This window comes from Chelonia mydas, chromosome 1 (genome assembly GCF_015237465.2).
Source record: "Chelonia mydas isolate rCheMyd1 chromosome 1, rCheMyd1.pri.v2, whole genome shotgun sequence".
Taxonomy (NCBI): Eukaryota; Metazoa; Chordata; order Testudines; family Cheloniidae; genus Chelonia; species Chelonia mydas.
In genome coordinates, this window is record NC_057849.1 from 294,999,965 (window position 1) to 295,015,498 (window position 15,534).

The 15,534-nt window shown below is 39.8% G+C and overlaps 1 protein-coding gene across 7 annotated transcripts in view; it reads right to left on the reverse strand.

Moving 5' to 3' along the window:
• CNTN1 (contactin 1) overlaps positions 1-15,534 on the reverse strand; it is a 421,087-nt gene that overhangs the window by 284,993 nt on the left and 120,560 nt on the right. The gene's annotated exons all lie outside the window — the stretch shown is intronic.

Genomic DNA, 15,534 nt, shown 5'->3' on the forward strand with positions numbered 1-15,534 from the left:
AATTTTTTTTTTTTTTTTTTTTTAAAAGACTGTTGTGTGTTCCGGTAAGCTGGATGTACTGAGCCTGGCGAGTTTTTGTAAAAGACAGAACTGTTGATTTAATTTTGACCTTTTTTTGTTTTTAGTAATTACTGTATAACGCACAAGTTCTTTTGTTATAAGACAAAGGAAAATATTGATGAAAACAAAGAAAATATACATAAGAAGTTAGTGGATGTCTTATGATAAAGCCAGTAGCTAGATATATAGACTCTAAATGTTGTTCTATTGTAAAAAATTGATTCTGAAAAAAGCAGCCTTATGGGGTTCCATGTTTACTGTGTTTCATGAGTGCCAGAGCAAATTTGCTCAGAAACAGGTAAAAAGATGAATTCTCTAACTGACAGACCTTAAAGCACAACTTGAAAATCTTAAAGCCAAGAAGTGTTTTTCTTGGCTTGAATTTAATAATCAATAATACAAAGATTCTAAAGGCTACAGGTCACAGGCACAGCAAAGAACAGAATCTGGTTCTGCAAATGGTTCTTAGTTAACAATTCTTAAGACTAAGTGTGAGCTGGAATATTACAAATACTATATAAAGCCTCCTAATTTTCTCCTCATTCTTCTCAGAGTCATATTTCACGTATACTGTATAGGGTGTATTATTTAGGTTGAATTTAGTAATTAGACTGTTTGAAAATTTTCTCAGGAAAAATAATACAAAATGGCCACACTGAATTCAAACTTTCAAAAGCAGTTTAAGTGATGCTTGGATCATGGGCTTCTGTGTAAATTATAGCAGCTTGTTTCATTTAGTCACATTACCTTTCCAATTTTCTGCCTAGTACAAAAACAAACAACAACAAAAGTAAAAACTGAAAGCAACCTTTCAAAGTATCCATTTTTCCTCTCTAGGGCCCCTATCCTGAAATTAACTGACTTCAGTGGGACAGTGTACCTGCATAGGTTTCAATGAAGGACTGGGAGCCTTCAATTTAAATCTTTTTAATAACTACAGTCACAACTGGCTCCCTTCCTCCCCCCTAGATGGATATAGTTCTGCTGGTGGTTAGATCCAACTGCAGAATCCCACGTGTTTCTAAGTCCCATGATTCTGGGTAATGACTGATCACTGGTCCTAGTAGAGATGACGGAGAACTTTTCAACAAAATGGTTTTTCGTCTTAGAATGCAGATTAATCAAAAACAAACTTTTCATGGAGATATACCTGTTTCAACAAAGCTTTAGTTCGAAGGATTCTCAGGTCCAGGATGGCCCTTCTGGTCAGAACAAGCGAGATCCACCCCAATTAGCTAATAGCCCACTAATTAGGGCACTCAGCTAGGGTGTGGGAGATTTGATTTGAGGGCTTGTTCTGAATCAAACAGTGCAAGGTCTTGAACCTGGGTCTCCCATAATCCAAGTGAGTAACCTACCAATAGGGTTCAGAGTAACAGCCATGTTAGTCTGTATTCGCAAAAAGAAAAGGAGTACTTGTGGCACCTTAGAGACTAACCAATTTATTTGAGCATAAGCTTTCGTGAGCTACAGCTCACTTCATCGGATGCATACTGTGGAAACTGCAGAAGACATTATATACACAGAGACCATGAAACAATACCTCCTCCCACCCCACTCTCCTGCTAGTAATAGCTTATCTAAAGTGATCGCTCTCCTTACAATGTGTATGATAATCAAGTTGGGCCATTTCCAGCACAAATCCAGGTTTTCTCGCCCTCCGCCCCCCCCCCCCACACAAACTCACTCTCCTGCTGGTAATAGCCCATCCAAAGTGACCACTCTCTTTACAATGTGTATGATAATCAAGGTGGGCCATTTCCAGCATAAATCCAAGTTTAACCAGAACGTCTGGGGGGGGGGGGGGAACAAGGGGAAATAGGCTACCTTGCATAATGACTTAGCCACTCCCAGTCTCTATTTAAGCCTAAATTAATAGTATCCAATTTGCAAATGAATTCCAATTCAGCAGTTTCTCGCTGGAGTCTGGATTTGAAGTTTTTTTTGTTGTAAGATAGCGACCTTCATGTCTATAATTGCGTGACCAGAGAGATTGAAGTGTTCTCCGACTGGTTTATGAATGTTATAATTCTTGACATCTGATTTGTGTCCATTTATTCTTTTACGTAGAGACTGTCCAGTTTGACCAATGTACATGGCAGAGGGGCATAGCTGGCACACGATGGCATATATCACATTGGTGGACGTGCAGGTGGACGAGCCTCTGATAGTGTGGCTGATGTTATTAGGCCCTGTGATGGTGTCCCCTGAATAGATATGTGGGCACAGCTGGCAACGGGCTTTGTTGCAAGGATAGGTTCCTGGGTTAGTGGTTCTGTTGTGTGGTATGTGGTTGTTGGTGAGTATTTGCTTCAGGTTGGGGGCTGTCTGTAGGCAAGGACTGGCCTGTCTCCCAAGATTTGTGAGAGTGTTGGGTCATCCTTCAGGATAGGTTGTAGATCCTTAATAATGCGTTGGAGGGGTTTTAGTTGGGGGCTGAAGGTGATGGCTAGTGGCGTTCTGTTATTTTCTTTGTTAGGCCTGTCCTGTAGTAGGTGACTTCTGAGAACTCTTCTGGCTCTATCAATCTGTTTCTTCACTTCCGCAGGTGGGTATTGTAGTTGTAAGAATGCTTGATAGAGATCTTGTAGGTGTTTGTCTCTGTCTGAGGGGTTGGAGCAAATGCGGTTGTATCGCAGAGCTTGGCTGTAGACGATGCTACCAATAGGGGTTACTCCTGATCCTGTTGGGGTTGGTCCAGCTTTAAGCAGGGGGTTGGACTGGATGACCTCCTGAGGTCTCTTCCAACCCTAATCTTCTATGATTCTATGAACAGGCTATTGGCTATTCTGAAGTGGGTCTCTGTCTCTGGTTTTTCCACATGCTTTTTTGAAAGGTCTTCGTTTTGTTCCACATTAGAATGGAAACCAATTAAAAAAGCCTCTTAATGGTTTCACAAAATGAAATTCTTGCGTTACAGCCAGCCCTAGTTCTCAGCTCTGTGTCTTAGACCCACTCCCTACCCTACTTAGACAGTGGGACCCTACAGTCTGGCCACCTAGATCCTGGAAACAGTCTCCTGAGCCCCCAAGTAACTTAGATATGTATCTGCGCATCATGTTTTTTATTTTTCTATTTATACCCTTGAGAGCCAAGAAGGCAGTAAAGGAATGAAACACAGGCTTCGCAAAAGATTTCCTAGCTACAAATACTCTTAAAAAGCACAAGAAAGTTATAGATCTTCAGAAAACAAACAGCTGAATACAATTTGGAAACTGCTGAGGAGTCTGACCCAGTTTGATTCACCCCCGTGAATCCTGAGTTCAGTCCAGGTCCTTAGGACAGACAACTTTCCCTCCTCTGTGGCATGGTCTTCTTTATGTCACAGGAATTGTCTCCTTTGTTTAGAGAGCATTGTTCTTTTGAAACTGCTTTGGAAGCCTTTCTTGACCCTGAGCTTCCACTGGGGAATTTCCAAGCTACAAACTATACGCACCCCCGGTCAACTTCTGGGTAGAGTTGTTCAAAGTCAATGGCCCTACTGGCAGCCAATCCATTATTTCACCAGGGTAGGGCCATTCAATGTTGATAGCCCTTGATTGCTCTGTCACAATTTCCCAGACATTGTCTCTCCACTAAGGGTATGTCTACACATAAACCACTACAACTACATCGCGTCAGTGAAGATACTACCTAAACTGACACGAGGGGTTCTCCTGTTGGCATAGGTACTCCACCTCCCTGAGAGGCAGTAGCTAACCTAGAGCTGTCTACATTGGGGGGCAGGAAGAAGCTAGGTCCGTTTAACTGTGTCGCTCAGGGGTGTGGATTTTTCACACCCCTGAGCCATATACAGTAGTTATATCGACCTAATTTCCTAGTGCATACCAGGCCTGACAGTCAAGTTCCTGCTACAAAATGCATGCTGAAAGTCACACTAAAGGTTACATTCAAAACAGAGGTGGAGACTGAAATAAAACATGGTGTTCACAGAACGAAAATGGAATTCATAAGTTGACAGACATCCCCTAAACTGTCAAAACTGTTTAGTACAAACTGTAAAATACATTTTTCCACTACTGCGAAATAGAGCAGAAGAATAATTGATGGTTGTATAGATTGCCTTTCACACTTAAGGTACAATGTCTCAAAATTCTTTACATGGTAATTAATTAGCTGTTGATAGTATAGTGACTGCAAGCTTATGGAGCTCAATTCTGTACTCAGTCCAGAATCTTACATCCTAGTCTAGCAAAATACTTAAGTACATGCTTTACTTTAAGCATTTGAGTATAGTTCTGCTGAAGTCAATGGGATTACTTGCATGTTTAATGTTGCGTGTGCTTTTCTGGTTCACAGGCAGAGTGGTTGCCTCCTCACAGGATTGAGTCCTTAGACATTAGAAACTATATTATTGAGATTTCCACCCCATTTTTTAAAAAAATATTTGGATGGTGGTTTTACTCTTACTTGACATGCCATCCACAGATAGATGAAATGCAATTTAGTGTTGTTTAATCAAAAAGTTTTGTTTAATCGTTTAATTTAGTGTTGTTTAATCATAATATTACACACAGATGCTCACACAAAATGGAAGCACTGGATACAGCTCCATAATTAGCGTAGTGTGCTGAATTCCATTATAAGCCATATTTTGACTGCCTCCTCAACTAAGGGGGGCTGGACAGACTGTCATGTGTCAGCCTGAAACACCTGGATCTCAAAGGATTGAGAAAACTCAATTTAGAGGAGGAGCCACAAGGCGCAAGTTAAGTTCCTGTGGAAGGCCCTGAAGTAAAGTCTGGAAGGGAAGCAGCTAGGAAGTCAGGTTCTATCCCAGAGAAACTCAAAGGTAGCCAAAAAGGGACTGGGAACTGAGATTGAGGGAGGGCTGAAGCCCAAGCTAGGTGGCAATAACTTTTGTTTATTTGTGTGATCAGAGGGGGATTAAACGGAGAGTGACCCAGATGGAGGTCTGAGCCACATGAATTCCCAGCAGACACAGAAAATCTGAGAGAGGAGAAATTGAGGCAGGGAATGCCTGCAGAACCATACCTAGCCAACAGGGAATGCTACAGGGCAGGCATGCCCTATGACAGTATATTAGGAACAACCCTTTATTTCAGTTTTTTAAATGACAGAACATTCAACCACACTGGTATATAATGGGTTATCCATGGGAAAATTGTCATATTACCTTGTCCATCAAATGCGAACTTTAGTTGTGGCATATACCTAGTACAATACATATGCACAAACATACAATCCTTCAATGTCTTAATATCATGTGTTGTGAAACATTTTTAAAATCCATTGCATATTGACATGGAGTCAATGTGTGTCCAGAACATGGCTCCCAGTATGCATTTATTCCTTTTCCAAAATTCCCATTATTATTTCATAGTCCACATTATTTCCACGTGCACAGCATCTACAGAATCAGACTGTGCCTTATGGCTACAGTAATTAAATATTTTCAATTTAGATAGCTGTCTCATGCTCAATCTCTGCAAGGGGACATAGAATGGAACACATTTAAAAAGTTACAAAAACTGCAATTTTTGCCTCTCACCAGAGGGCAAGATGTGCAGAGATGAGCAATCATTTCACCGCTGCTGGCTGCCCTACTTCCCCTCTCTGAGTGTCTGAGAGTGACTTTATAGTAGGGCTGAGTGAGGGCCAGTATTGAGTCTAGCACCATCAGCTCCCCATTTCAGTGATTTTTATGGGTGGAGCTGATGCTCACTAGGGCAGGACCCAACAAGATATCTATGGGGGAGAAAGCACCTGGGAGTAGAAAGCGAGGTGCTGGAAGGGATACTAGACTAATCAGAAGAGCTAGGGTACTACTTTGGACATTTTTATTCGGGCTCAAGTAGACTGTGTCTGCAGTACTGGAAAGGACACACAAGCTGGAGTACACAAACATACTGAAGGCACCGATATAGAGAAAGAGCTTCCACTAGAAATGGAGACGCAAGGGAAGAGAGATCCATTTGCTGCACAGAGGAGAAAGACCCTGGATGAAAACCTGGCTTCACTGAAGTCAACAGAAAAACTCCCACTCTACTTCAGTAGGGTCAGGATTTCACCCCATCTCCAGGAAAGAGAGAGAGATGGAGGAGAGAAAAAAGAGAAGAGGTAGTTGTGTGTGTGGTCTGAGTTCTGTTCATATTTGATGCAGTACGCATCAAACGCTTCAGAGGGAATGAACAGAGCCAGGCAATTATCGAGTGATCCATCCCCCAAGGTGCCGTCCCAGCTCCTGGCAGTCAGAGATTTAGGGGTGCATCCCTGACCTCTCTCATATCCCCCCTTTGTGGTCTCTTCTCTCAGCTGAAGAGTCCCAGTCTTTTTTTAATCTCTCCTCATATGGACCCTGTTCCATACCTCTCATACTTCTGTGGCCCTTCTCTGAACCTTTTCCAATTCTAATACATCTTTTTTGAGACAGGGTGATCACAACTGCACACAGTGTTCGAGGTGTGGGCGTACCATGGATTTATATAATGTCATGATGATATTTTCGGTTTTATTTTCTATCCCTTTCCTAATGGCTCCTAATGTTGTTAGCTTCTTTTTGACTGCTGCTACACATTGAGCAGATGTTTTCAGAGAACTATCCATGCTGACTCCAAGATCTTGTTTCCTGAGTGGTAATAGCTAATTTAGATCCCATCATTTTGTAGGTATAGTTAGGATTATGTTTTCCAATGTGCATTAATTTGCATTTATTAATGTCATGCACAACTGCACACATTTAGTAGCTTGTTTCCAACAGAGATCTGTAACTAAACATGTAGCATTAAAATTAAGTTCTCTCTAGTCCTTAAAAGCAGGGGTCCCTGCAGACCACTGGCAGTGATCATGTGTGTTTCTTCAGTGAAAAGATAGTTTCTAATCACATCTTTTGATTAGATGACTTCAATATACCATTACTTACATAACAATAATTACTAATAACTATACACAAAAATTGCAGAAACTTTTACATGACTATATTTAGAAAAATTCGAGTTGAAGTTACTGACTTGCCAAAACTGAAAGCTGATGGAATCTGAAATAAACTATTGTAACAGTCTTGAGCATTTCACTGGGTTTATGCTTATATATTAAATATATATACAGTCTGTATGTTGGTACACACACATACAGATGGAGAGAGAAACAAAAAATGAGTATACATAGTATACAAGAATTTTTTTAAAATTTATATATAATTCTGGAGTAAAACAAAATAAAAAAAATTCTGAGCACCCTGATTAGCTGCTTATGTAAATGGTGAGTTTAAAATGAAAAAAAGTTACATAAATATATAATAAAAATAAGCAGAAAATATAGTGTTGTGTATATATATGGCAAATGAAAGATTCTCAAACTACTTAACTTTTTTACTTTTCACTTCAATCTTTGCAGATTATTTTTCATTTCTTCGAGAAAATACTGAGCAGTGTGCATAATTAAAATCCTTAAAAGACTACTTGACTTTTATTAAGTGTAATTTCTTCAACGGAATTAAAAGCATACCAGCAACTCAATCTATAATTATTGATTAGGCATATTTAAGAATTTAACATATTACACACGTACTCATTGTCCCATTTTCCCGGATTTGTAAAGCGTCTTTCGATTACACAGTCATTTCACTCCACAGTACGCATGGGATCCATCCCACAGAAAATATGATCACCCCCTATGAGCTTTGTTACCCTCAATGGACTCCACATCTGCAGAGCCACCAACTGATTCAGTAAATACATAAAGATGCTGGTATCTACTGGAAGCAAAATTAGATTTTCTAGGCTTCCTCAGCATATCATTTGTGGCTTTTCCTGAACTGCATTTTAGAGTGACTATTAGAATCTTTTTAACATTTGCTTTTACAAGTAGTCCAAATCGTGGTACTTGTGGTATTCTATTCTTAGTAAATGGAATATCATGGTAATGTTAATTACTTGGTAAGGCACTTCTAAGTAGTATAATGGATCCACTATATTCTATATTTAAACAAGGTATTTTAGAGGAAGTCAAGGACAATCTTTGAGCCAAGGGTTATTCTTAAAAATACAAAACATCCCTGACTCCATAACACCACAACAGATCCTGCTCATAGTAGACAGTGCAGGTGTATAAATAGGATTATTTATTTATTTTTGTGTATGTGAGCAGTGAATCAATTAACGTATAGCAACACAGTACAGTTCTCTCAGAGCTATTTCAGGCTGTCTGCCAAGTCAGGAAGACATTACTGAATCAAGTTAAGTTTGGTTCACATTTTGAAGGTTCTCATCTCAATTATCAGGGTAGAGGTATTTTAAAAAAATACAAGCTTAGCACTGGATTAGTGCTGTCTTGAAGAATCATCATGAAACAACCCAATCTCACTTACACAGTGAGAGACTGTATCCTGGAAAGTAGTAACTCTGAAAAGGATTCAGTGAACATAGAAATGTAGGGCTGGAAGGGACCACAAGGGGTCATCTAGTCCAAGATTAAGTAAAGCTAGACCATCCTTGACAGGTATTTATCTAACCTGTTTTTAAAAACCTCCAAAGATGGGGATTCTACATCCACTGTTGGTAACCTATTCCAGTACTTAATTATAAGTTACAGTAAGAAAGGTTTTCCTAATATATAACCTAAATCTCCCTTGCTCTAGATTAAGCCATTAGTTCTTGTCCTACCTTCAGTGGACACAGAGACCAACTGATCACTATCCTTTTTATAATAGCCCTTAAAATACTTGAAGACTTATTAGGTACCCCTGCAGCCTTCTGGACACAGTACTCCAGCTGAGGCCTCACCAGTGCCAAGTGGAACAGGACAATTACCTCATCTGTCTTACATAAGACACTGCTGCTAATATACCCCAGAATGACATATTTCTTTTCACAACTGCATCACATTGTTGGGCATATTCAATGTATGATCCTCTATAACCCCAAGCTCCGTTTTTGCAGTACTACTGTTATTCCCCATTTTGTATTTGTGCATTTAATTTGTCCTTCCTAAGTGTACTACTTTACAATCTTTATTGAATTTCATCTTGTTGATTTCAGATCAATTATCCAATTTGTGAAGGTTGTTTTGAATTCTAATCCTGTCTTCCAAAGTGCTTGCAACCCCTCCCAGCTTGGTGTCTTCTACAAATTTTATAATCTTACTCTCCAGTTCTTTATCAAAGTCATTAGAAAAAAATAATGAATAGCACCAGTCCAGGGCAAACCCTTAGAGGACACCATTAGATATGTTTGAAAGCAAACTGTAGATAACTACTCTGAGTACAGTCTTTAAACCAGTTATGCACTCATTTTATAGTAATTCCATCTAGATTGGATTTCCCTAGTTTACTTATGAGAATGTCTGTGATTAGGCCAAAAGGAAATTAGGTTGTTTCAGCATGATTAGTTCTTCACAAATCCATGTTGTCTATTACTTACCACCTTATTATCCTCTAGATGTTCACAAAATGATTATTTAATTGTTCCAGTATCTTTCCAGGTATCGAAGCTAGACAGACTGGTCTAGAATTCCCTGGGTCCTTTTTGTTCCCCTTGTTAAAGACAAGTACCTATCTTTGCCCTTCTCCAGTCATCTGGTACTTCACCCATTCTCCATGTTCCTGAAGATAATAGCTAATGGGACCAAGATTGCGTTAGCTAGTTTTTTATATACCTTAGCATGCATTTAGTCAAACCCTGCTAACTTGAATACATCAAATATATCTAAATATTTTAACCTGTTCTTTCACCATCCTGGTCTGTGTTCATTCTCCCTTTTTGTTGTTATTGTTAATATTAGTATTTCATAATGGTTTTAAGAATCCGGTCACAATTAACTTTTTTAGTGAAGACCAGAGCAAAAAAAGGATGAAACACCTCAACCTTCTTGATTTCATCCATTAGCTCTCCTTCCTTGCCTAGTACTGGACCTACACTTTCCTTGTCTTTCTCTTGCTCCTAATAGGTTTATAATACCTCTGCTTATTGCCTTTTATGCCCCTTGCTAGGTTTAACTCATTTTGTGTTTTAGCCTCTCTCATTTTTTCTATACTTGCTTGCACTATTCATTTGTACTCATCCTTAATAATTTGTCCATGTTTCCACTTCTTGATTTTCAGAACATTAAAGAGCTCCTGAGGCGGTCACATTGGCTTCTTACTATTCTTCCTATCTTTCCTTCATTTTGGGATAGTTTGCTGTTGTGCCTTTAACACTGTTTCCTTTAGAAACCACCAGCTCTCTTGAACATCTTTTCCCCTTCATTTTTTTTTCCCATGGGAACTTGCCTATCACATCTCTGAGTTTGCTAAATACTTTTTTTGAAGACCATTGTCCTTATTCTATTATTCTTATGCCTTCCTTTCCTTAGGATCATGAAATCTTTCATTTTATGATCACTTTTATCCAAGTTGCCTCGCTCAAGATTTGCATCCAATTCAAGTCCAAAATGGCTGCCTTCCAGTTACTTCCTCCACATTCTGAAAAAATGGACAGTTTGTGTTTGGCCATATTACTTTTCCAACAGATATTTAGATAGTTAGAATCCCCCATTACTACCTAGTCTTGTGCTTTCGATATTTCTGTTATTTGTTCTAGAAATGCTTCATTCACCTCCTCTTCCTGATTTGGTTGTCTACAGTGGACCCCTACCATGACATTGCCCCTTTCCTCTTAACTCAGAGACTTTCACCTCGTTCTGGACCTCAGAACAAGTGTGTATATATGCTTGATGTACAGTGCAACAGCTCCCCTTTTTCCCTACCTCTCCTTCCTACATAAACTGTACCCTTCTCTACCAGTGTTCCAGTAATGAGATTTATCCCACCAACTTCCTATGATGACAATTAAGTCATAAATTATCTTAGTTACCAATACTTCTTGGTCTCCCTGTTTTTCCCTACTCTTTGCATTTGCATATAGATATCTAAGATATTGAGCAGATTCCCTCACTGTATTCCCTCTTGTTGCTCCTATGTCACTGTTGCAATTTTCCAAACTGGAGTCAGAGCCAGGAGTCACACCAGGAGTCAAAGCTGGAGTCAATAACTGGGGACAGGACAAGGGAACAAGAACAGGGATGAAAGCAAGGTAACAAGAACAAGGAGTGGGAACCAGGCAAGGAGGAACTTGGTCTTAGAGGTCTGGTCAGCAACAGGCCTAGTGACTAGTTACTCAGAAAAGGAGCGTAGAAGGAACAGGAAGGCCGTTACCAATGTTAGGCCGTTACCAATCAGCAGTTAGCTGCCATTCAGCTGATCCTGCTTAGTCAGTGGATGTAGCCTCTGTTTTCAGAGTATCAACTGCAATTTCCTTATCTGGATGAGGCACAACGAGCAAGGTTCCTGTTCAGCAATCCCATAGGCATGAGTTCAAGACCAGTAGTCCCTGACAGTATCTGTTCACTTTTCAAGACTCGTATCCTAACTTAACTATGAAGATTAATGGGGCTATTAAAAAAATTAGAAATGTACTTGGTAGTTCACTATGGATTAGGGACTAAAAAGACTTCATTAACAGAAGAAAAGGACCTAGGGGTTACAGTGGACGAGAAGCTGGATATGAGTCAACAGTGTGCCCTTGTTGACAAGAAGGCCAATGGCATTTTGGGATGTATAAGCATTGGGATTGCCAGCAGATTGAGGGACATGATCGTTCCCCTCTATTCGACATTGGTGAGGCCTTATCTGGAGTACTGGGTCCAGTTTTGGGCCCCACGCTACACGAAGGATGTGGAAAAATTGGAAAGCATCCGGCGGAGGGCAACAAAAATGATTAGGGGACTGGAACACATGACTTATGAGGAGAGGCTGAGGGAACTGGGATTGTTTAGTCTGTGGAAGAGAAGAATGAGGGGGCGATCTGACAGCTGCTTTCAACTACCTGAAAGAGGGTTCCAAAGAGGATGGATCTAGACTGTTCTCAGTGGTAGCAGATGACAGAACGAGGACCAATGGTCTCAAGTTTCAGTGGGGGAGGTTTAGGTTGGATATTAGGAAAAACTTTTTCACTAGGAGGGTGGTGAAACACTGGAATGCGTTACCTGGGGGGGTGTGGAATCTCCTTCCTTAGAAGTTTTTAAGGTCAGGCTTGACAAAGCCCTGGCTGGGATGATTTAGTTGGGGATTGGTCCTGCTTTGAGCAGGGGGTTGGACTAGATGACCTCCTGAGGTCCCTTCCAACCCTGATATTCTATGATTCTAACCTGGAGCAGATGGGAAAATAAAAAACCTGTTATTGAACTGAACGTTTGAACTTGCACTTCTTTGTTGATGCAACATTTCTCGATTGCAAGTATATTCAGACGTTTTTTTAAACAGCTAGCCAATTACCAACTATAGAGCCAACTCAGATGCACTCTAATTTGTAATATAAAGAGCTTAACATGTTCCAGATGCAGCAGTCTGGCTCACTTTGTAGAATGTTTATCCTATGCTAAGAACTTCATACCCACACACTGGCTCCAACCCATTGCTAATACCACAGTGCCATACCAAGTGTGATGTACTGAGAGGGCGCCATCTTTCAGATGAGATACTGAAACCAGCTTTCTTTGTGGTATCTGTCCAGGTAACAGTTCCAAAATCTGTGGCAATTTTCTGAAGAGCAAAGTAAAGTCCCAATAGCTTTACTTCTTTCTTTAATTTTAGCAAAACTAGTATTTTCTCCATTCAACACTTCGACTGCATTTAAAGGGAAAAAAACCCAAACACACACTTCTACACAAGAGAGTCACATCTCTTCCCAATATTGGGCAGAGGCCCTGGTAGAGATTCTTTTAGTAGTCTCTGATAAGGCCTTCTCACACACACACACAAAAAGGAAATCAAACACACAACTGAGGAGATAGGAAGGGAGGATGTGCCCAGCAAAACGGAAAAAGAAGGGGGAGAGGCGGCACCCAAACAAGGAAGCTGTAAGAATATAGCTATTTAGAGCAAGTCTTTAAGTGCTGTAATGAAACCTGTAATGAAACCTTACACAGAAGTATAAATATAAGCTTCTTTAATGTAAATCTTGCAATATTTACTAAAATAGTAAAAATGGAAATAGTGCTGCTATATGCCCATTATTTAGTTTTTCATTTCTGAAGTAAAACAGATTGGATAAGGCAGACCCCATTTCCTCCCTAGCATCTAGGGCACAGATGGGTGGAAAGTACATTCTACTGATTGTCAGCTAAGACGAGCATTGGAACATGACATTCTTAGTGAAATCATTTTTGCTCAATTCAACAGGACTGGAGTTTCTTGCAGGAGAGAGGATTCTGGTGCCTCTTACTGCCTATATAAAGAATGACTGCTCAGTTGTCTTTATCTTCAGTTACATGGGTCTCTGCTTATTAATTTGAAAACTAAGGGGTACAAACACCTCATGACAATATTTGAGCTGAGGAGCAATTCCTGTCAGGAAGTCCAAACTCTTGTTTCTGATGGGCCTGTCAGATCAAATAGAATCCCTTAAAGTCACTTATCTGAACTCTGCATTTACCTTGAAGACCCTTGCACTGGGAGCAGGCTACATATTAGCCATAGTTTACAATATTTAAAATATGTTCTTGTTCCAAGGTGGGGGAAGGTCCCCCTTATCTGTGGCAAAGGTGAAGGCTCACATCCACTGTGCTAGAAGTTATGAGTGGAACAAGTGTCTCAAACCCCCTTTTTCAATTAGTCACCCATCAGATTAGTCACCCAATCAGCTCATCTGTGAGGCTACTACATGGCTTTTACACAGAAGTCACTCCCATCACTTCCTTTTGTCTACCTTGACAGGACAGACATCATGGTCCCTGTGAAATTATCCCAGATTTAACAGCCCCATCAAAATATTTGGATAAGTTTCTTTAGATTGGCTCTGAATGTGCAGTTCAGAACACTGAAAGATAAAGAATGATAATAATATGGAACTACGACAAACTTCTCACCACTCATGCGAGACGAGAGAGCAATTGGACAAGGGTGATCCACTGGATATACTGTACTTGGACCTTCAGAAAGCCTTTCAGAAGGTTCCACACCAAAGGCTCTTTAGCACAGTAAACAGTCATGGGATAAGAGGGAAGATGCTCTTATGGATCAGCAATTGGTTAAAAGATAGGAAATAAAGGATAGAAATAAATGGTCAGTTTTCACAATGTAAAGTGGTAAATGGTGGGGTCCCCCAAGGAGCTCTACAGGGATCTGTGCTGTTTAACATGTTCATAAATAATTTGCCAGTGAGGTGGCAAATTGGCAGATACAAAATTACTCAAGATAGATAAGTCCAAAGCTGACTGCGAAGAGTTACAAAAGGATCTCACTAAACTGGGTGACTGGGCAACAAAATGGCAGATGAAATTCAGTGTTGATAAATGCAAAGTAATGCACATTGGAAAATGTATTTCCAACTATACCTACAAAATGATGGGATCTAAATTAATTATTTCTACTCAAGAAACAGATCTAGGTGTCAGCATGAATAGTTCACTGAAAAAATCCATTCAACATGGAGCAGCAGTCAAAAAATCTAACAACGTTAGGATTCATTAGGGAAAGGATAGATAATAAGATGGAAAATATCATAATGCCACTATATAAATCCATGGTACACCCACACACTGGATACTGTGTGAAGTTTTGATTACCCCATCTCAAATAGATATATTAGAATTGGGAAAGGTACAAAAAAGGGCTACAAGAATTATTAGGGGGTATGGAACAGCTTCCATATGAAGAGAGATTTAAAAAGTCTGGAACTGTTCATCTTAGAAAAGAAATGACTAAAAGGGATATGACAGAGGACTATAAAATCATGAAAGGTATGGAGAAAGCACATAGGGAATTGTTATTTACCATTTCACATAACACAAGAACTTGGGGTCACCCTATAAAATTAATACACAGCAGGTTTAAAACAAAACACAAGAAAGTACTTCTTCACACAATGCACAGTCAGACTGTGGAACTCATTGCAGAGTTAGTGTGAAGGCCAAAAGTATAACTAGATTCAAAAAAGCATTAGATAAGTTCATGGAGGATAGGTCCATCAATGGCTTTTAGCCAAGATGGTCAGGGATGCAACCCCATATTTTGGCTGTCCCCCTAAGCCTACAGCTGCTACAGGTTAGGACTGAACAACACTCGAAATTGCCCTGTGCTGTGTATTCCCTCTGAAGCATCTGGCACTGGCCACTGTCAGAAGACAAGATACTGGGCTAGATAGACCATTGGTTTGAGCCACTATAACCATTCTTATGTTCCTTTCATCTTATCTACCTCCTAAGAGGATCCATCTATTTTCTTACACAGTTAACGATGAGTGACAATACACAAGTGTAACTTCTCTTTGCAAGTAAAACTGATTATGAAATATTCTTTTAAACTATAAATTTCCCAAACTACACAGATTTAATGTCCTTTATCTTAATTTCTTCCTTTCCGAAAAATTATATCAGACTGCATACCTGATGAGCAAGCAACCTTTTTGCACACAATCTATTACAGGCTAGGCAATCTGGTATCTTGCATGCGTATCCTTCTGCATTCATTTCTGGTTT